The sequence below is a fragment of the Lepisma saccharinum genome, chromosome 13, assembly GCF_977018435.1.
Source record: "Lepisma saccharinum chromosome 13, izLepSacc3.1, whole genome shotgun sequence".
Taxonomy (NCBI): domain Eukaryota; kingdom Metazoa; phylum Arthropoda; class Insecta; order Zygentoma; family Lepismatidae; genus Lepisma; species Lepisma saccharinum.
Genome location: NC_139241.1, coordinates 15,510,433 through 15,531,289, shown reverse-complemented (window position 1 = coordinate 15,531,289; position 20,857 = coordinate 15,510,433). Strand labels below are relative to the sequence as shown.

The 20,857-nt window shown below is 36.7% G+C and overlaps 9 non-coding genes across 9 annotated transcripts; all 9 read left to right on the top strand.

Annotated features, from left to right (window-relative positions):
• Positions 1-1,677: 1,677 nt before the first annotated feature.
• Positions 1,678-1,795, top strand: LOC145997542 (U5 spliceosomal RNA). The gene has a single exon (XR_014442945.1). It is a non-coding gene; the product is annotated as a U5 spliceosomal RNA (small nuclear RNA).
• A 1,560-nt stretch (positions 1,796-3,355) lies between these two features.
• LOC145997722 (U5 spliceosomal RNA) lies at positions 3,356-3,473 on the top strand. Its single transcript, XR_014443118.1, has one exon. It is a non-coding gene; the product is annotated as a U5 spliceosomal RNA (small nuclear RNA).
• A 1,552-nt stretch (positions 3,474-5,025) lies between these two features.
• On the top strand, positions 5,026-5,143 carry LOC145997519 (U5 spliceosomal RNA). The gene has a single exon (XR_014442922.1). It is a non-coding gene; the product is annotated as a U5 spliceosomal RNA (small nuclear RNA).
• Positions 5,144-6,665: 1,522 nt separating this feature from the next.
• Positions 6,666-6,783, top strand: LOC145997642 (U5 spliceosomal RNA). Its single transcript, XR_014443040.1, has one exon. It is a non-coding gene; the product is annotated as a U5 spliceosomal RNA (small nuclear RNA).
• Positions 6,784-13,026: 6,243 nt separating this feature from the next.
• On the top strand, positions 13,027-13,144 carry LOC145997730 (U5 spliceosomal RNA). Its single transcript, XR_014443126.1, has one exon. It is a non-coding gene; the product is annotated as a U5 spliceosomal RNA (small nuclear RNA).
• A 1,560-nt stretch (positions 13,145-14,704) lies between these two features.
• On the top strand, positions 14,705-14,822 carry LOC145997721 (U5 spliceosomal RNA). Its single transcript, XR_014443117.1, has one exon. It is a non-coding gene; the product is annotated as a U5 spliceosomal RNA (small nuclear RNA).
• A 1,552-nt stretch (positions 14,823-16,374) lies between these two features.
• LOC145997507 (U5 spliceosomal RNA) lies at positions 16,375-16,492 on the top strand. Its single transcript, XR_014442911.1, has one exon. It is a non-coding gene; the product is annotated as a U5 spliceosomal RNA (small nuclear RNA).
• Positions 16,493-18,025: 1,533 nt separating this feature from the next.
• LOC145997540 (U5 spliceosomal RNA) lies at positions 18,026-18,143 on the top strand. Its single transcript, XR_014442943.1, has one exon. It is a non-coding gene; the product is annotated as a U5 spliceosomal RNA (small nuclear RNA).
• A 1,552-nt stretch (positions 18,144-19,695) lies between these two features.
• On the top strand, positions 19,696-19,813 carry LOC145997919 (U5 spliceosomal RNA). Its single transcript, XR_014443302.1, has one exon. It is a non-coding gene; the product is annotated as a U5 spliceosomal RNA (small nuclear RNA).
• The last annotated feature ends 1,044 nt before the right edge of the window (positions 19,814-20,857 follow it).

Sequence of the window (20,857 nt, the reverse complement as noted above, 5' to 3'; positions counted from 1 at the left end):
TGTTGTCATTTCTCGCCTTGATATACAACTTAATCCTTCGCACTGGATATTACCCTGTCGAATGGAAAGTGTCGAAAGTACTCATGTTTCCGAAACCTGATAAAGATCGTACAGATCCAAAATGCTATAGACCTATACAACTAACATCAATACTCAGCAAAATCCTTGAAAAAATTTTAGTCCGCCGATTACACTCTCACTTATCGTCAAATAATTTTCTCCCGATCCACCAAGCCGGATTTAGGCCACACTTTAGCGTCTTGGATAACCTACTAAGACTCTCAAATCGAATCTACAACCAGTACAATACATCTAAACCCTCTTGTTTAATACTATTCGATCTTGAAAAGGCATTCGATAAAGTGTGGCACACCGGCCTCATATATAAACTGCATAAGTTTCGCCTTCCTCTCTGTTACATTCGTTTAATTTTCAACTTTCTTACCAACCGAATGGCATATGTAACAATAAATAACAATATGTCTCACCCTATCTTCTTGAACGCCGGAGTACCGCAAGGATCGGTTTTATCTCCACTGCTCTACTTACTTTATGTCGCAGATATGCCAACATTCTCTCAGGTGTCAACATACCAATACGCTGATGATACAGCTCTACTGGCTTGTGGTTCTACAATTCAAGCAATAAATCGCATTATGCAACCAGCTATTAATGTATTTCAACGATGGTGCGACACTTGGAGACTCACCATCAATAGCGCAAAAACTCAAGCCATAATATTTCTTCCTACAGGATGTCGCTCACGGATACAAAGAAATCCAAGTCTGTTAGATCTTAAGATCCGTGGCACACGCATAATACCTACCAACAGCGTCAAATACCTTGGTGTCATATTTGACACAAAACTAACATGGACACCACACCTGCAGAACATCAAAAAGAAAGCCAAAAACAGACTACAGCTGATGAAGAGACTTGTCGGCACGAATTGGGGACTTCGAGCAAACATCCTCCTAAATACCTATCTGGCCTTTCTTCGGCCCGTACTTACGTATGGACACACAGCATGGCTCTCAGCAGAGGACTCGTTCTATGAACGACTACAAATCATAGAGAGACATGCATGTCGACTGGCATACAGAATCAAACTACCAAGCCCAACTCGACTCTTATATACACGAATAAGTTTTCCACATATAACACTTCACCTAGAGGCATTGCGAAAAGAATATATAAATAACAGGATGAACAAAGAACACCCACCGTTGGTTCACACAATCCGTGAAGATGCAATACACGACTGCTACCCGTACAGATTGTATACTCCATTACAACATCTTTTAACTCTGTATACTCTGACCATCGGGCCCAGACATCCTGATTATGAACTATACACCATTTATCATCCACCACAATTACGACCACATTTATACCCTTCATATTGCAACTAATAATCAAACTACAAGAAAGGGTATTTATTTACTAACATAAGAATGAAAGTAGGGTGTTATATAATATAGCAATGAAAATCCAAGGTCATTTCAAGACCAGGTTAGTGTTCATTTCATAATCCCAAAAATAGAAAAAGTGCACTTAGCCTATCTATTATTATTATTATATATTTAAAAGTATCAGCACGTACCGAAGAGAGGGACATAACCCTCTAAACGGATGAACGGAAAAAAAAAAAAAAAAAAAAAAAAAAAAGCCTGGAAACAACTCTGGTTTCCCTTCATACGCAAAAATCTTTCGCCTTTTACTAAAGATTTCCGTGGAGGGGAACAACAAACGAGTCTAATATTATTTTTTATAAAGGCTTGGTACAAACTGAGCCCGATTAGCAAACACAACGAAAACTGTAGGTGGAAATGTGTGCTTTTGCTCAGCTTGATAATCTCTCACCTTCTGAAATTTGCAGGCAGGAGGATCTGTATGGGCGCTTGCTGCTAAATTTCCAAATGCTCTTGTCATTTCACAACGAAGCCGAACATGGAAATGACTTCACAGGGAGGATTGTATGGAAACAGAGTTAGCATGATCAAAACAAAGTGTTTTAAACAATATGTTTTCTCCGTTTAAAACATATTTCTTTGTTTATTTCAAATGTTTAAACAAAGCGTTTGAAACATGTTTCTTTTCAGATTTGTTTAAAACACATTTTGATACATGACGTTTGATAGTTTGTGATTATTTGTGTGTTTTGTAACAACGCGTTTTCTTTAAATGAGTATCATTCTCTTCATTGTGCATTAGAATCTTCTCAGTTTTTCAAAATGTACATCAAATAACACACATATGGTGATGAATACCGTGGGCCAAGTTTAAAATTCATGGCTATGATTTATGCAGATGTTTAAAATTTAGATCCATTCACGATGATAATAAATCAGAAGCTACCACTTGGACTCAGTGGGGCCTGGAAACTGTGGATTAGTTGGAGCTTCTCGAACAGCGTACAGGCGAGATTTAAGACTAACATAAATGTGTATTTTAAGAAGTTAGTCAAGCGTTTGCTTGTAATATGAACACAATCAATCCTTGGATGTTCTACAGATGCATTATTTTTCATTATTCTTAAAAAAATGTCATCTTGGCATTTTGTTTAAAAGTTTTATTTTTTAAAAAAATATATCCTTTTCGACAAATCAACATTAAAAGCATGTTAAAACAAACAAAAGAACACAAATTTGCCAACCCTGTATGGAAGTAACATTGTGAAAAAAGAGTCGTTAGCGTATGATAGGAAATTTTGGAACACAAACTTCCTTTTACTTATTTCTTTCTCTCTAATTTACAATTGTCGAAATGTAACTTGCTTTGATGCCGAGAATTATTACGTTAAGTAATTTCCACGGAACTATCTTGTTTTATATTCATGGCTATTGCCCAATCTATACTAAATTTCGAGATTCCATCACTACATATATACGTGCAAGAATCGCATGACATGAAAGTGACCCGTCACAACCGAAATAACTGCGGTAATTTTCTTTCATGCTTCGGTTTGGTTTCTTTACGAAACATTATTAAGCATGCCTGTGGGAGAAACCCGAAAGTGTAATCGTGTTGCATATGAGAACAGATAAACTGAAAATTCTTCGTGAAATGGAATTTGTTGCCAAAGTACAAGTTCCCACTAGTTGAAATGGTGGCCGAGAGATGGCAGAATTTGCTGTCGGTTTATCATTTGTGTACGTTGGTCCGTGCACATGACGCAAATTAGAAATCGGCACGGATTTATATCCTTATTCTCTCGTTTTAAGAAACGAAAATCACACAAAACGAGGTTTTATGTTTCAACAAGTAAAACAGCAATTTCCTACGGAACCTACACGTTCCCATGAGCAGTGAATAGAACTGCAACATAGGCTAGGAAAAATTGGTGGCCTGGAAACAACTCTGGTTTCCCTTCATACGCAAAAATCTTTCGCCTTTTACTAAAGATTTCCGTGGAGGGGAACAACAAACGAATCTAATATTATTTTTTATAAAGGCTTGGTACAAACTGAGCCCGATTAGCAAACACAACGAAAACTGTAGGTGGAAATGTGTGCTCTTGCTCAGCTTGATAATCTCTCACCTTCTGAAATTTGCAGGCAGGAGGATCTGTATGGGCGCTTGCTGCTAAATTTCCAAATGCTCTTGTCATTTCACAACGAAACCGAACATGGAAATGACTTCACAGGGAGGATTGTATGGAAACAGAGTTATCATGATCAAAACAATGTGTTTTAAACTATATGTTTTCTCCGTTTAAAACATATTTCTTTGTTTATTTCAAATGTTTAAACAAAGCGTTTGAAACATGTTTCTTTTCAGATTTGTTTAAAACACATTTTGATACATGACGTTTGATAGTTTGTGATTATTTGTGTGTTTTGTAACTACGCGTTTTCTTTAAATGAGTATCATTCTCTTTATTGTGCATTAGAATCTTCTCAGTTGTTCAAAATGTACATCAAATAACACACATATGGTGATGAATACCGTGGCCCACGTTTAAAATTCATGGCTATGATTTATGCAGATGTTTAAGATTTAGATCCATTCACGATAATAATTAATCAGAAGCTACCACTTGGACTCAGTGGGGCCTGGAAACTGTGGATTAGTTGGAGCTTCTCGAACAGCGTACAGGCGAGATTTAAGACTAACATAAATGTGTATTTTAAGAAGTTAGTCAAGCGTTTGCTTGTAATATGAACACAATCAATCCTTGGATGTTCTACAGATACATTATTTTTCATTATTCTTAAAAAAATGTCATCTTGGCATTTTGTTTAAAAGTTTTATTTTTTAAAAAAAATATATCCTTTTCGACAAATCAACATTAAAAGCATGTTAAAACAAACAAAAGAACACAAATTTGCCAACCCTGTATGGAAGTAACATTGTGAAAAAGAAGTCGTCAGCGTATGATAGGAAATTTTGGAACACAAAATTCCTTTTACTTATTTCTTTCTCTCTCATTCACAATTGTCGAAATGTAACTTGCTTTGATGCCGAGAATTATTACGTTAAGTAATTTTCACGGAACTATCTTGTTTTATATTCATGGCTATTGCCCAATCTATACTAAATTTCGAGATTCCATCACTACATATATACGTGCAAGAATCGCATGACATGAAAGTGACCCGTCACAACTGAAATAACTGCGGTAATTTTCTTTCTTGCTTCGGTTTGGTTTCTTTACGAAACATTATTAAGCATGCCTGTGGGAGAAACCCGAAAGTGTAATAGTCTTGCATATGAGAACAGGTAAACTGAAAATTCTTCGTGAAATGGAATTTGTTGCCAAAGTACAAGTTCCCACTAGTTGAAATGGTGGCCGAGAGATGGCAGAATTTGCTGTCGGTTTATCATTTGTGTACGTTGGTCCGTGCACATGACGCAAATTAGAAATCGGCACGGATTTATATCCTTATTCTCTCGTTTTAAGAAACGAAAATCACACAAAACGAGGTTTTATGTTTCAACAAGTAAAACAGCAATTTCCTACGGAACCTACACGTTCCCATGAGCAGTGAATAGAACTGCAACATAGGCTAGGAAAAATTGGTGGAACTCTGGTTTCCCTTCATACGCAAAAATCTTTCGCCTTTTACTAAAGATTTCCGTGGAGGGGAACAACAAACGAGTCTAATATTATTTTTTTAAAGGCTTGGTACAAATTGAGCCCGATTAGCAAACACAACGAAAACTGTAGGTGGAAATGTGTGCTCTTGCTCAGCTTGATAATCTCTCACCTTCTGTGATTTGCAGGCAGGAGGATCTGTATGGGCGCTTGCTGCTAAATTTCCAAATGCTCTTGTCATTTCACAGGGAGGATTGTATGGAAACAGAGTTAGCATGTTCAAAACAAAGTGTTTTAAACTATATGTTTTCTCCGTTTAAAACATATTTCTTTGTTTATTTCAAATGTTTAAACAAAGCGTTTGAAACATGTTTCTTTTCAGATTTGTTTAAAACACATTTTGATACATGACGTTTGATAGTTTGTGATTATTTGTGTGTTTTGTAACTACGCGTTTTCTTTAAATGAGTATCATTCTCTTTATTGTGCATTAGAATCTTCTCAGTTGTTCAAAATGTACATCAAATAACACACATATGGTGATGAATACCGTGGCCCACGTTTAAAATTCATGGCTATGATTTATGCAGATGTTTAAGATTTAGATCCATTCACGATAATAATTAATCAGAAGCTACCACTTGGACTCAGTGGGGCCTGGAAACTGTGGATTAGTTGGAGCTTCTCGAACAGCGTACAGGCGAGATTTAAGACTAACATAAATGTGTATTTTAAGAAGTTAGTCAAGCGTTTGCTTGTAATATGAACACAATCAATCCTTGGATGTTCTACAGATACATTATTTTTCATTATTCTTAAAAAAATGTCATCTTGGCATTTTGTTTAAAAGTTTTATTTTTTAAAAAAAATATATCCTTTTCGACAAATCAACATTAAAAGCATGTTAAAACAAACAAAAGAACACAAATTTGCCAACCCTGTATGGAAGTAACATTGTGAAAAAGAAGTCGTTAGCGTATGATAGGAAATTTTGGAACACAAAATTCCTTTTACTTATTTCTTTCTCTCTCATTCACAATTGTCGAAATGTAACTTGCTTTGATGCCGAGAATTATTACGTTAAGTAATTTCCACGGAACTATCTTGTTTTATATTCATGGCTATTGCCCAATCTATACTAAATTTCGAGATTCCATCACTACATATATACGTGCAAGAATCGCATGACATGAAAGTGACCCGTCACAACTGAAATAACTGCGGTAATTTTCTTTCTTGCTTCGGTTTGGTTTCTTTACGAAACATTATTAAGCATGCCTGTGGGAGAAACCCGAAAGTGTAATAGTCTTGCATATGAGAACAGGTAAACTGAAAATTCTTCGTGAAATGGAATTTGTTGCCAAAGTACAAGTTCCCACTAGTTGAAATGGTGGCCGAGAGATGGCAGAATTTGCTGTCGGTTTATCATTTGTGTACGTTGGTCCGTGCACATGACGCAAATTAGAAATCGGCACGGATTTATATCCTTATTCTCTCGTTTTAAGAAACGAAAATCACACAAAACGAGGTTTTATGTTTCAACAAGTAAAACAGCAATTTCCTACGGAACCTACACGTTCCCATGAGCAGTGAATAGAACTGCAACATAGGCTAGGAAAAATTGGTGGAACTCTGGTTTCCCTTCATACGCAAAAATCTTTCGCCTTTTACTAAAGATTTCTGTGGAGGGGAACAACAAACGAGTCTAATATTATTTTTTTAAAGGCTTGGTACAAATTGAGCCCGATTAGCAAACACAACGAAAACTGTAGGTGGAAATGTGTGCTCTTGCTCAGCTTGATAATCTCTCACCTTCTGTGATTTGCAGGCAGGAGGATCTGTATGGGCGCTTGCTGCTAAATTTCCAAATGCTCTTGTCATTTCACAGGGAGGATTGTATGGAAACAGAGTTAGCATGTTCAAAACAAAGTGTTTTAAACTATATGTTTTCTCCGTTTAAAACATATTTCTTTGTTTATTTCAAATGTTTAAACAAAGCGTTTGAAACATGTTTCTTTTCAGATTTGTTTAAAACACATTTTGATACATGACGTTTGATAGTTTGTGATTATTTGTGTGTTTTGTAACTACGCGTTTTCTTTAAATGAGTATCATTCTCTTCATTGTGCATTAGAATCTGCTCAGTGGTTCAAAATGTACATCAAATAACACACATATGGTGATGAATACCGTGGGCCACTTTTAAAATTATGGCTATGATTTATGCAGATGTTTAAGATTTAGATCCATTCACGATGATAATTAATCAGAAGCTACCACTTGGACTCAGTGGGGCCTGGAAACTGTGGATTAGTTGGAGCTTCTGGAACAGCGTACAGCCGAGATTCAAGACTAACATAAATGTGTATTTTAAGAAGTTAGTCAAGCGTTTGCTTGTAATATGAACACAATCAATCCTTGGATGTTCTACAGATACATTATTTTTCATTATTCTTAAAAAAATGTCATCTTGGCATTTTGTTTAAAAGTTTTATTTTTTAAAAAAAAACATATATCCTTTTCGACAAATCAACATTAAAAGCATGTTAAAACAAACTAAAGAACACAAATTTGCCAACCCTGTATGGAAGTAACATTGTGAAAAAAGAGTCGTTAGCGTATGATAGGAAATTTTGGAACACAAAATTCCTTTTACTTATTTCTTTCTCTCTTATTTACAATTGTCGAAATGTAACTTGCTTTGATGCCGAGAATTATTACGTTAAGTAATTTCCACGGAACTATCTTGTTTTATATTCATGGCTATTGCCCAATCTATACTAAATTTCGAGATTCCATCACTACATATATACGTGCAAGAATCACATGACATTTAAGTGACCCGTCACTACCGAAATAACTGCGGTAATTTTCTTTCTTGCTTCGGTTTGGTTTCTTTACGAAACATTATTAAGCATGCCTGTGGGAGAAACCCGAAAGTGTAATCGTGTTGCATATGAGAACAGATAAACTGAAAATTCTTCGTGAAATGGAATTTGTTGCCAAAGTACAAGTTCCCACTAGTTGAAATGGTGGCCGAGAGATGGCAGAATTTGCTGTCGGTTTATCATTTGTGTACGTTGGTCCGTGCACATGACGCAAATTAGAAATCGGCACGGATTTATATCCTTATTCTCTCGTTTTAAGAAACGAAAATCACACAAAACGAGGTTTTATGTTTCAACAAGTAAAACAGCAATTTCCTACGGAACCTACACGTTCCCATGAGCAGTGAATAGAACTGCAACATAGGCTAGGAAAATTTGGTGGCATGGAAACATCATGGCATCCGGGGAGGCCCAATCCCCGAGAATCAAGGTGGAAACCTAACGGTGACAACTGAAGCCTTGATTGTGCATCGCGAACTGTGCTGCAATCCACGTTTACAGCACTTTGTATTCTGCTTAACTGGAAGCGAACTGTGCTACAATCCACGTTTGCAGCACTTTGTACTCTGCTTAACTGGAAGCGAACTGTGCTACAATCCACGTTTGCAGCACTTTGTACTCTGCTTAACTAGAAGCGAACTGTGCTACAATCCACGTTTGCGCACCTTGTACTTTGCTTATTTTTGTAACACCTGAAATAACTCTGTCTCCTAATTGTTTCGTCTTCGAAAAGGATTACTAGGTTGCCTCCCTTCGCTCACCATGCATAAAGGGCTCCCCCAACAAGTTGGGGGTGCAAACTCTCGAGGCAGGATAATCCAAAAACAAGACCGAGGCAACTCAAGAAGCACTTCAGCCGATTCAAAAACACCCAGGGATCGCTCTCGATCTCCTCTTCAACTACAAAAGAAACAAAAATATCAAGAACAAACACGCAATCCAAAGTTAAATCCCAGAGATACCATACAAATTGATGACCGAACTGAAGAAAATCCCACTGTCTGCAACTTCCTACTACAAAATTACGACCCCAAGTACAGAACTCCTAAGTTGCTCCTTCAACAGTTACAAAAATACCTCCCCCGAGCACAAGTAGAACAAATTATATTCACCAGAAATGGCATCATTATCAAATCCAGAGATCCGCAATTTCTATCCACCTTGAGAAACAAAGTTTCGTTCGAAATTTTTGGACCACAGGCTGCTCTATCCCAACTGACACCCAAAACTGCCAAACAATCACCACCCCCAAACAAACCACCTCATATGTCAGTCGTTATTAAAGGCGTAGATCCAGAACTCGCTGACCAAGAAGTATTAGAAGAACTACGTTTGGAAGGGCATGAAGTTATAAAATGCGTTCGAATCCAAAACAACAACGGACCAACTTACCTGATGCGAGTAATAACAGACTGTTCCAGCACAATCGATCGCTTACTTCATGAAGGGGCTTATATATATCGCCAACGACACAGGGTTGAACCATCGCATTCAAGGGCACCTCTTCCGTTACGATGTGAACGCTGCCAGAAATACAACGCCCACACTACGGCAAATTGCCCCGAAACACCTATCTGTGGCTATTGTTCTGGCCAACACACGACTAAAGAGTGCACAAATCTGAATGCACCACCCAAATGTAACACGTGCAAACAGGATCATCCCTCATATAGTTACCGTTGTGCGGCACGCCCAAACCCCGAAGCCTCACGCCCTGACCTAACTGTACCATTAAGAACTATGGATACTACAACTCCACCACAGAACTCTCTGAAACAACCAGTGACTGTTGAAGATCTACTTAGATTTCAAACATTAACCCTCCAAAATATCCACCCATTTCTACGCCAACATATATTACAACAGATAGTACAGACAGCTAAGACTCTTTTTCGAGTCCACCTGTTCGCTACATATTCTGGTCCACATGTACATTTTCAAATTGTACCACTGGAAACTGAAGTTTAGAAACCTAACTGTTATTCATACAATTATGGCGGGATATATACATTATAATTTCCTATTTATGAACATCCGTTCTCTACCGAAACATAAAGCTATATTCCAGGAACTTCTCCTGGAAGAAGACATTCATTTCTTTGCACTGAATGAAACCCGTATCCCCAAAGCCACACCCCTTTACATACCCAGGTATTCCTTGCTACATACACCTGGTCCTACAACGGCGCAACGATTATGTGGTGGAGTAGCCCTGGGGATCAAGCCAAAATTTCCCTATAGAACAAATATATTACCACCTCAATTTCCATACCAAGAATATTCAATTGCTACACTTTATCTCAAAAGTATAAATGTGACATTGGCTACTGTATATATACGACCCACTAGCCCTCTACCTACGGACTTCTTTCTTTATATCGCTTCTACATACCGTCACTACTTCATACTAGCTGATATTAATATACATAGCCGAACAAATGCAGAACGAACAGCTTTCCACACTACCATCGATAACAATACTACAGGTATATTTCAAGATTTACCATCTGCAACTCGTCCAGAGAGTAACACAACCCCCGATGTAGTTTTTGTATCACCTTCCTTAGCTGACAAAATTAACATAGAAGTCCTAGCACCGATAGGAAGTGATCATGCACCAATTAAAATAACTCTACCAGTGCACCACTATACTCAACACAAACAGGTTCCTCCAAAGCGGATCTATGATTATAACAGAGCAAATTGGGAAGGTTATCGAGAAGATCTCTCCACTGTCTTTCAAAATTTCACCCCTCCAACGAACTCTAACGAGCTAGATAAGGCTGTAGAAAACATCACGACAGAAGTCAAACAAGCAGCAAGTACACATATACCACAGATAACTGTGAACAGTTTTAAACCTAAACTACCACCTAAATACCTTCATCTAGTGACTGCATCACGTCGTGCCTATCGGGAATACGTACAAACAAGGAATCCTGAATGTCTGCGAGTTCACCGTCAATGGATAAGAACTGTCCATAACTACATAAAGGCACACAAACAACGTCAGTGGATCGACACTTGCAATTACCTTGATGCTGAAAGCCATCCTAGCAAATTCTGGAAACGATTTCATATGCTTACAGGAAAACATACAAGTACTACGTATCCTCTTCTCTCACAACAACAAGCTCTTACAAATGATTACGAAAAGGCAAATGAATTTGCACAAATTCTCCAAGACACATTTACTCCTCCGCTTCCACTTGCTCCTAATAGCAGATTAGAATCTCAAATAACAAGGAAGGTACATCCTGAAAATAGACAACTGCAACCCAGCCCTCATCATGCTACCAACGCAAATCACCCTCTTACTACTTTAATTACCACAGATGATATAACAAACGCAGTCCGAAACAAAAGAAACACTGCCCCAGGGTTTGATTCCATAACATATGTTTTGATAAAGAAAGCTCCACTAGCAATGTTGTCATTTCTCGCCTTGATATACAACTTAATCCTTCGCACTGGATATTACCCTGTCGAATGGAAAGTGTCGAAAGTACTCATGTTTCCGAAACCTGATAAAGATCGTACAGATCCAAAATGCTATAGACCTATACAACTAACATCAATACTCAGCAAAATCCTTGAAAAAATTTTAGTCCGCCGATTACACTCTCACTTATCGTCAAATAATTTTCTCCCGATCCACCAAGCCGGATTTAGGCCACACTTTAGCGTCTTGGATAACCTACTAAGACTCTCAAATCGAATCTACAACCAGTACAATACATCTAAACCCTCTTGTTTAATACTATTCGATCTTGAAAAGGCATTCGATAAAGTGTGGCACACCGGCCTCATATATAAACTGCATAAGTTTCGCCTTCCTCTCTGTTACATTCGTTTAATTTTCAACTTTCTTACCAACCGAATGGCATATGTAACAATAAATAACAATATGTCTCACCCTATCTTCTTGAACGCCGGAGTACCGCAAGGATCGGTTTTATCTCCACTGCTCTACTTACTTTATGTCGCAGATATGCCAACATTCTCTCAGGTGTCAACATACCAATACGCTGATGATACAGCTCTACTGGCTTGTGGTTCTACAATTCAAGCAATAAATCGCATTATGCAACCAGCTATTAATGTATTTCAACGATGGTGCGACACTTGGAGACTCACCATCAATAGCGCAAAAACTCAAGCCATAATATTTCTTCCTACAGGATGTCGCTCACGGATACAAAGAAATCCAAGTCTGTTAGATCTTAAGATCCGTGGCACACGCATAATACCTACCAACAGCGTCAAATACCTTGGTGTCATATTTGACACAAAACTAACATGGACACCACACCTGCAGAACATCAAAAAGAAAGCCAAAAACAGACTACAGCTGATGAAGAGACTTGTCGGCACGAATTGGGGACTTCGAGCAAACATCCTCCTAAATACCTATCTGGCCTTTCTTCGGCCCGTACTTACGTATGGACACACAGCATGGCTCTCAGCAGAGGACTCGTTCTATGAACGACTACAAATCATAGAGAGACATGCATGTCGACTGGCATACAGAATCAAACTACCAAGCCCAACTCGACTCTTATATACACGAATAAGTTTTCCACATATAACACTTCACCTAGAGGCATTGCGAAAAGAATATATAAATAACAGGATGAACAAAGAACACCCACCGTTGGTTCACACAATCCGTGAAGATGCAATACACGACTGCTACCCGTACAGATTGTATACTCCATTACAACATCTTTTAACTCTGTATACTCTGACCATCGGGCCCAGACATCCTGATTATGAACTATACACCATTCATCATCCACCACAATTACGACCACATTTATACCCTTCATATTGCAACTAATAATCAAACTACAAGAAAGGGTATTTATTTACTAACATAAGAATGAAAGTAGGGTGTTATATAATATAGCAATGAAAATCCAAGGTCATTTCAAGACCAGGTTAGTGTTCATTTCATAATCCCAAAAATAGAAAAAGTGCACTTAGCCTATCTATTATTATTATTATATATTTAAAAGTATCAGCACGTACCGAAGAGAGGGACATAACCCTCTAAACGGATGAACGGAAAAAAAAAAAAAAAAAAAAAAAGCCTGGAAACAACTCTGGTTTCCCTTCATACGCAAAAATCTTTCGCCTTTTACTAAAGATTCCCGTGGAGGGGAACAACAAACGAGTCTAATATTATTTTTTATAAAGGCTTGGTACAAACTGAGCCCGATTAGCAAACACAACGAAAACTGTAGGTGGAAATGTGTGCTTTTGCTCAGCTTGATAATCTCTCACCTTCTGAAATTTGCAGGCAGGAGGATCTGTATGGGCGCTTGCTGCTAAATTTCCAAATGCTCTTGTCATTTCACAACGAAGCCGAACATGGAAATGACTTCACAGGGAGGATTGTATGGAAACAGAGTTAGCATGATCAAAACAAAGTGTTTTAAACAATATGTTTTCTCCGTTTAAAACATATTTCTTTGTTTATTTCAAATGTTTAAACAAAGCGTTTGAAACATGTTTCTTTTCAGATTTGTTTAAAACACATTTTGATACATGACGTTTGATAGTTTGTGATTATTTGTGTGTTTTGTAACAACGCGTTTTCTTTAAATGAGTATCATTCTCTTCATTGTGCATTAGAATCTTCTCAGTTTTTCAAAATGTACATCAAATAACACACATATGGTGATGAATACCGTGGGCCAAGTTTAAAATTCATGGCTATGATTTATGCAGATGTTTAAAATTTAGATCCATTCACGATGATAATAAATCAGAAGCTACCACTTGGACTCAGTGGGGCCTGGAAACTGTGGATTAGTTGGAGCTTCTCGAACAGCGTACAGGCGAGATTTAAGACTAACATAAATGTGTATTTTAAGAAGTTAGTCAAGCGTTTGCTTGTAATATGAACACAATCAATCCTTGGATGTTCTACAGATGCATTATTTTTCAATATTCTTAAAAAAATGTCATCTTGGCATTTTGTTTAAAAGTTTTATTTTTTAAAAAAATATATCCTTTTCGACAAATCAACATTAAAAGCATGTTAAAACAAACAAAAGAACACAAATTTGCCAACCCTGTATGGAAGTAACATTGTGAAAAAAGAGTCGTTAGCGTATGATAGGAAATTTTGGAACACAAACTTCCTTTTACTTATTTCTTTCTCTCTAATTTACAATTGTCGAAATGTAACTTGCTTTGATGCCGAGAATTATTACGTTAAGTAATTTCCACGGAACTATCTTGTTTTATATTCATGGCTATTGCCCAATCTATACTAAATTTCGAGATTCCATCACTACATATATACGTGCAAGAATCGCATGACATGAAAGTGACCCGTCACAACCGAAATAACTGCGGTAATTTTCTTTCTTGCTTCGGTTTGGTTTCTTTACGAAACATTATTAAGCATGCCTGTGGGAGAAACCCGAAAGTGTAATCGTGTTGCATATGAGAACAGATAAACTGAAAATTCTTCGTGAAATGGAATTTGTTGTCAAAGTACAAGTTCCCACTAGTTGAAATGGTGGCCGAGAGATGGCAGAATTTGCTGTCGGTTTATCATTTGTGTACGTTGGTCCGTGCACATGACGCAAATTAGAAATCGGCACGGATTTATATCCTTATTCTCTCGTTTTAAGAAACGAAAATCACACAAAACGAGGTTTTATGTTTCAACAAGTAAAACAGCAATTTCCTACGGAACCTACACGTTCCCATGAGCAGTGAATAGAACTGCAACATAGGCTAGGAAAAATTGGTGGCCTGGAAACAACTCTGGTTTCCCTTCATACGCAAAAATCTTTCGCCTTTTACTAAAGATTTCCGTGGAGGGGAACAACAAACGAATCTAATATTATTTTTTATAAAGGCTTGGTACAAACTGAGCCCGATTAGCAAACACAACGAAAACTGTAGGTGGAAATGTGTGCTCTTGCTCAGCTTGATAATCTCTCACCTTCTGAAATTTGCAGGCAGGAGGATCTGTATGGGCGCTTGCTGCTAAATTTCCAAATGCTCTTGTCATTTCACAACGAAACCGAACATGGAAATGACTTCACAGGGAGGATTGTATGGAAACAGAGTTATCATGATCAAAACAAAGTGTTTTAAACTATATGTTTTCTCCGTTTAAAACATATTTCTTTGTTTATTTCAAATGTTTAAACAAAGCGTTTGAAACATGTTTCTTTTCAGATTTGTTTAAAACACATTTTGATACATGACGTTTGATAGTTTGTGATTATTTGTGTGTTTTGTAACTACGCGTTTTCTTTAAATGAGTATCATTCTCTTTATTGTGCATTAGAATCTTCTCAGTTGTTCAAAATGTACATCAAATAACACACATATGGTGATGAATACCGTGGCCCACGTTTAAAATTCATGGCTATGATTTATGCAGATGTTTAAGATTTAGATCCATTCACGATAATAATTAATCAGAAGCTACCACTTGGACTCAGTGGGGCCTGGAAACTGTGGATTAGTTGGAGCTTCTCGAACAGCGTACAGGCGAGATTTAAGACTAACATAAATGTGTATTTTAAGAAGTTAGTCAAGCGTTTGCTTGTAATATGAACACAATCAATCCTTGGATGTTCTACAGATACATTATTTTTCATTATTCTTAAAAAAATGTCATCTTGGCATTTTGTTTAAAAGTTTTATTTTTTAAAAAAAATATATCCTTTTCGACAAATCAACATTAAAAGCATGTTAAAACAAACAAAAGAACACAAATTTGCCAACCCTGTATGGAAGTAACATTGTGAAAAAGAAGTCGTCAGCGTATGATAGGAAATTTTGGAACACAAAATTCCTTTTACTTATTTCTTTCTCTCTCATTCACAATTGTCGAAATGTAACTTGCTTTGATGCCGAGAATTATTACGTTAAGTAATTTTCACGGAACTATCTTGTTTTATATTCATGGCTATTGCCCAATCTATACTAAATTTCGAGATTCCATCACTACATATATACGTGCAAGAATCGCATGACATGAAAGTGACCCGTCACAACTGAAATAACTGCGGTAATTTTCTTTCTTGCTTCGGTTTGGTTTCTTTACGAAACATTATTAAGCATGCCTGTGGGAGAAACCCGAAAGTGTAATAGTCTTGCATATGAGAACAGGTAAACTGAAAATTCTTCGTGAAATGGAATTTGTTGCCAAAGTACAAGTTCCCACTAGTTGAAATGGTGGCCGAGAGATGGCAGAATTTGCTGTCGGTTTATCATTTGTGTACGTTGGTCCGTGCACATGACGCAAATTAGAAATCGGCACGGATTTATATCCTTATTCTCTCGTTTTAAGAAACGAAAATCACACAAAACGAGGTTTTATGTTTCAACAAGTAAAACAGCAATTTCCTACGGAACCTACACGTTCCCATGAGCAGTGAATAGAACTGCAACATAGGCTAGGAAAAATTGGTGGAACTCTGGTTTCCCTTCATACGCAAAAATCTTTCGCCTTTTACTAAAGATTTCCGTGGAGGGGAACAACAAACGAGTCTAATATTATTTTTTTAAAGGCTTGGTACAAATTGAGCCCGATTAGCAAACACAACGAAAACTGTAGGTGGAAATGTGTGCTCTTGCTCAGCTTGATAATCTCTCACCTTCTGTGATTTGCAGGCAGGAGGATCTGTATGGGCGCTTGCTGCTAAATTTCCAAATGCTCTTGTCATTTCACAGGGAGGATTGTATGGAAACAGAGTTAGCATGTTCAAAACAAAGTGTTTTAAACTATATGTTTTCTCCGTTTAAAACATATTTCTTTGTTTATTTCAAATGTTTAAACAAAGCGTTTGAAACATGTTTCTTTTCAGATTTGTTTAAAACACATTTTGATACATGACGTTTGATAGTTTGTGATTATTTGTGTGTTTTGTAACTACGCGTTTTCTTTAAATGAGTATCATTCTCTTCATTGTGCATTAGAATCTGCTCAGTGGTTCAAAATGTACATCAAATAACACACATATGGTGATGAATACCGTGGGCCACTTTTAAAATTATGGCTATGATTTATGCAGATGTTTAAGATTTAGATCCATTCACGATGATAATTAATCAGAAGCTACCACTTGGACTCAGTGGGGCCTGGAAACTGTGGATTAGTTGGAGCTTCTGGAACAGCGTACAGCCGAGATTCAAGACTAACATAAATGTGTATTTTAAGAAGTTAGTCAAGCGTTTGCTTGTAATATGAACACAATCAATCCTTGGATGTTCTACAGATACATTATTTTTCATTATTCTTAAAAAAATGTCATCTTGGCATTTTGTTTAAAAGTTTTATTTTTTAAAAAAAAACATATATCCTTTTCGACAAATCAACATTAAAAGCATGTTAAAACAAACTAAAGAACACAAATTTGCCAACCCTGTATGGAAGTAACATTGTGAAAAAAGAGTCGTTAGCGTATGATAGGAAATTTTGGAACACAAAATTCCTTTTACTTATTTCTTTCTCTCTTATTTACAATTGTCGAAATGTAACTTGCTTTGATGCCGAGAATTATTACGTTAAGTAATTTCCACGGAACTATCTTGTTTTATATTCATGGCTATTGCCCAATCTATACTAAATTTCGAGATTCCATCACTACATATATACGTGCAAGAATCACATGACATTTAAGTGACCCGTCACTACCGAAATAACTGCGGTAATTTTCTTTCTTGCTTCGGTTTGGTTTCTTTACGAAACATTATTAAGCATGCCTGTGGGAGAAACCCGAAAGTGTAATCGTGTTGCATATGAGAACAGATAAACTGAAAATTCTTCGTGAAATGGAATTTGTTGCCAAAGTACAAGTTCCCACTAGTTGAAATGGTGGCCGAGAGATGGCAGAATTTGCTGTCGGTTTATCATTTGTGTACGTTGGTCCGTGCACATGACGCAAATTAGAAATCGGCACGGATTTATATCCTTATTCTCTCGTTTTAAGAAACGAAAATCACACAAAACGAGGTTTTATGTTTCAACAAGTAAAACAGCAATTTCCTACGGAACCTACACGTTCCCATGAGCAGTGAATAGAACTGCAACATAGGCTAGGAAAAATTGGTGGCCTGGAAACAACTCTGGTTTCCCTTCATACGCAAAAATCTTTCGCCTTTTACTAAAGATTTCCGTGGAGGGGAACAACAAACGAGTCTAATATTATTTTTTATAAAGGCTTGGTACAAACTGAGCCCGATTAGCAAACACAACGAAAACTGTAGGTGGAAATGTGTGCTTTTGCTCAGCTTGATAATCTCTCACCTTCTGAAATTTGCAGGCAGGAGGATCTGTATGGGCGCTTGCTGCTAAATTTCCAAATGCTCTTGTCATTTCACAACGAAGCCGAACATGGAAATGACTTCACAGGGAGGATTGTATGGAAACAGAGTTAGCATGATCAAAACAAAGTGTTTTAAACAATATGTTTTCTCCGTTTAAAACATATTTCTTTGTTTATTTCAAATGTTTAAACAAAGCGTTTGAAACATGTTTCTTTTCAGATTTGTTTAAAACACATTTTGATACATGACGTTTGATAGTTTGTGATTATTTGTGTGTTTTGTAACAACGCGTTTTCTTTAAATGAGTATCATTCTCTTCATTGTGGATTAGAATCTTCTCAGTTTTTCAAAATGTACATCAAATAACACACATATGGTGATGAATACCGTGGGCTACGTTTAAAATTCATGGCTATGATTTATGCAGATGTTTAAAATTTAGATCCATTCACGATGATAATTAATCAGAAGCTACCACTTGGACTCAGTGGGGCCTGGAAACTGTGGATTAGTTGGAGCTTCTCGAACAGCGTACAGGCGAGATTTAAGACTAACATAAATGTGTATTTTAAGAAGTTAGTCAAGCGTTTGCTTGTAATATGAACACAATCAATCCTTGGATGTTCTACAGATACATTATTTTTCATTATTCTTAAAAAAATGTCATCTTGGCATTTTGTTTAAAAGTTTTATTTTTTAAAAAAAATATATCCTTTTCGACAAATCAACATTAAAAGCATGTTAAAACAAACAAAAGAACACAAATTTGCCAACCCTGTATGGAAGTAACATTGTGAAAAAGAAGTCGTTAGCGTATGATAGGAAATTTTGGAACACAAAATTCCTTTTACTTATTTCTTTCTCTCTCATTCACAATTGTCGAAATGTAACTTGCTTTGATGCCGAGAATTATTACGTTAAGTAATTTCCACGGAACTATCTTGTTTTATATTCATGGCTATTGCCCAATCTATACTAAATTTCGAGATTCCATCACTACATATATACGTGCAAGAATCGCATGACATGAAAGTGACCCGTCACAACTGAAATAACTGCGGTAATTTTCTTTCTTGCTTCGGTTTGGTTTCCTTACGAAACATTATTAAGCATGCCTGTGGGAGAAACCCGAAAGTGTAATAGTCTTGCATATGAGAACAGGTAAACTTAAAATTATTCGTGAAATGGAATTTGTTGCCAAAGTACAAGTTCCCACTAGTTGAAATGGTGGCCGAGAGATGGCAGAATTAGCTGTCGGTTTATCATTTGTGTACGTTGGTCCGTGCACATGACGCAAATTAGAAATCGGCACGGATTTATATCCTTATTCTCTCGTTTTAAGAAACGAAAATCACACAAAACGAGGTTTTATGTTTCAACAAGTAAAACAGCAATTTCCTACGGAACCTACACGTTCCCATGAGCAGTGAATAGAACTGCAACATAGGCTAGGAAAAATTGGTGGAACTCTGGTTTCCCTTCATACGCAAAAATCTTTCGCCTTTTACTAAAGATTTCCGTGGAGGGGAACAACAAACGAGTCTAATATTATTTTTTTAAAGGCTTGGTACAAATTGAGCCCGATTAGCAAACACAACGAAAACTGTAGGTGGAAATGTGTGCTCTTGCTCAGCTTGATAATCTCTCACCTTCTGTGATTTGCAGGCAGGAGGATCTGTATGGGCGCTTGCTGCTAAATTTCCAAATGCTCTTGTCATTTCACAGGGAGGATTGTATGGAAACAGAGTTAGCATGTTCAAAACAAAGTGTTTTAAACTATATGTTTTCTCCGTTTAAAACATATTTCTTTGTTTATTTCAAATGTTTAAACAAAGCGTTTGAAACATGTTTCTTTTCAGATTTGTTTAAAACACATTTTGATACATGACGTTTGATAGTTTGTGATTATTTGTGTGTTTTGTAACTACGCGTTTTCTTTAAATGAGTATCATTCTCTTCATTGTGCATTAGAATCTTCTCAGTTTTTCAAAATGTACATCAAATAACACACATATGGTGATGAATACCGTGGGCTACGTTTAAAATTCATGGCTATGATTTATGCAGATGTTTAAAATTTAGATCCATTCACGATGATAATTAATCAGAAGCTACCACTTGGACTCAGTGGGGCCTGGAAACTGTGGATTAGTTGGAGCTTCTCGAACAGCGTACAGGCGAGATTTAAGACTAACATAAATGTGTATTTTAAGAAGTTAGTCAAGCGTTTGCTTGTAATATGAACACAATCAATCCTTGGATGTTCTACAGATGCATTATTTTTCATTATTCTTAAAAAAATGTCATCTTGGCATTTTGTTTAAAAGTTTTATTTTTTAAAAAAATATATCCTTTTCGACAAATCAACATTAAAAGCATGTTAAAACAAACAAAAGAACACAAATTTGCCAACCCTGTATGGAAGTAACATTGTGAAAAAAGAGTCGTTAGCGTATGATAGGAAATTTTGGAACACAAAATTCCTTTTACTTATTTCTTTCTCTCTAATTTACAATTGTCGAAATGTAACTTGCTTTGATGCCGAGAATTATTACGTTAAGTAATTTCCACGGAACTATCTTGTTTTATATTCATGGCTATTGCCCAATCTATACTAAATTTCGAG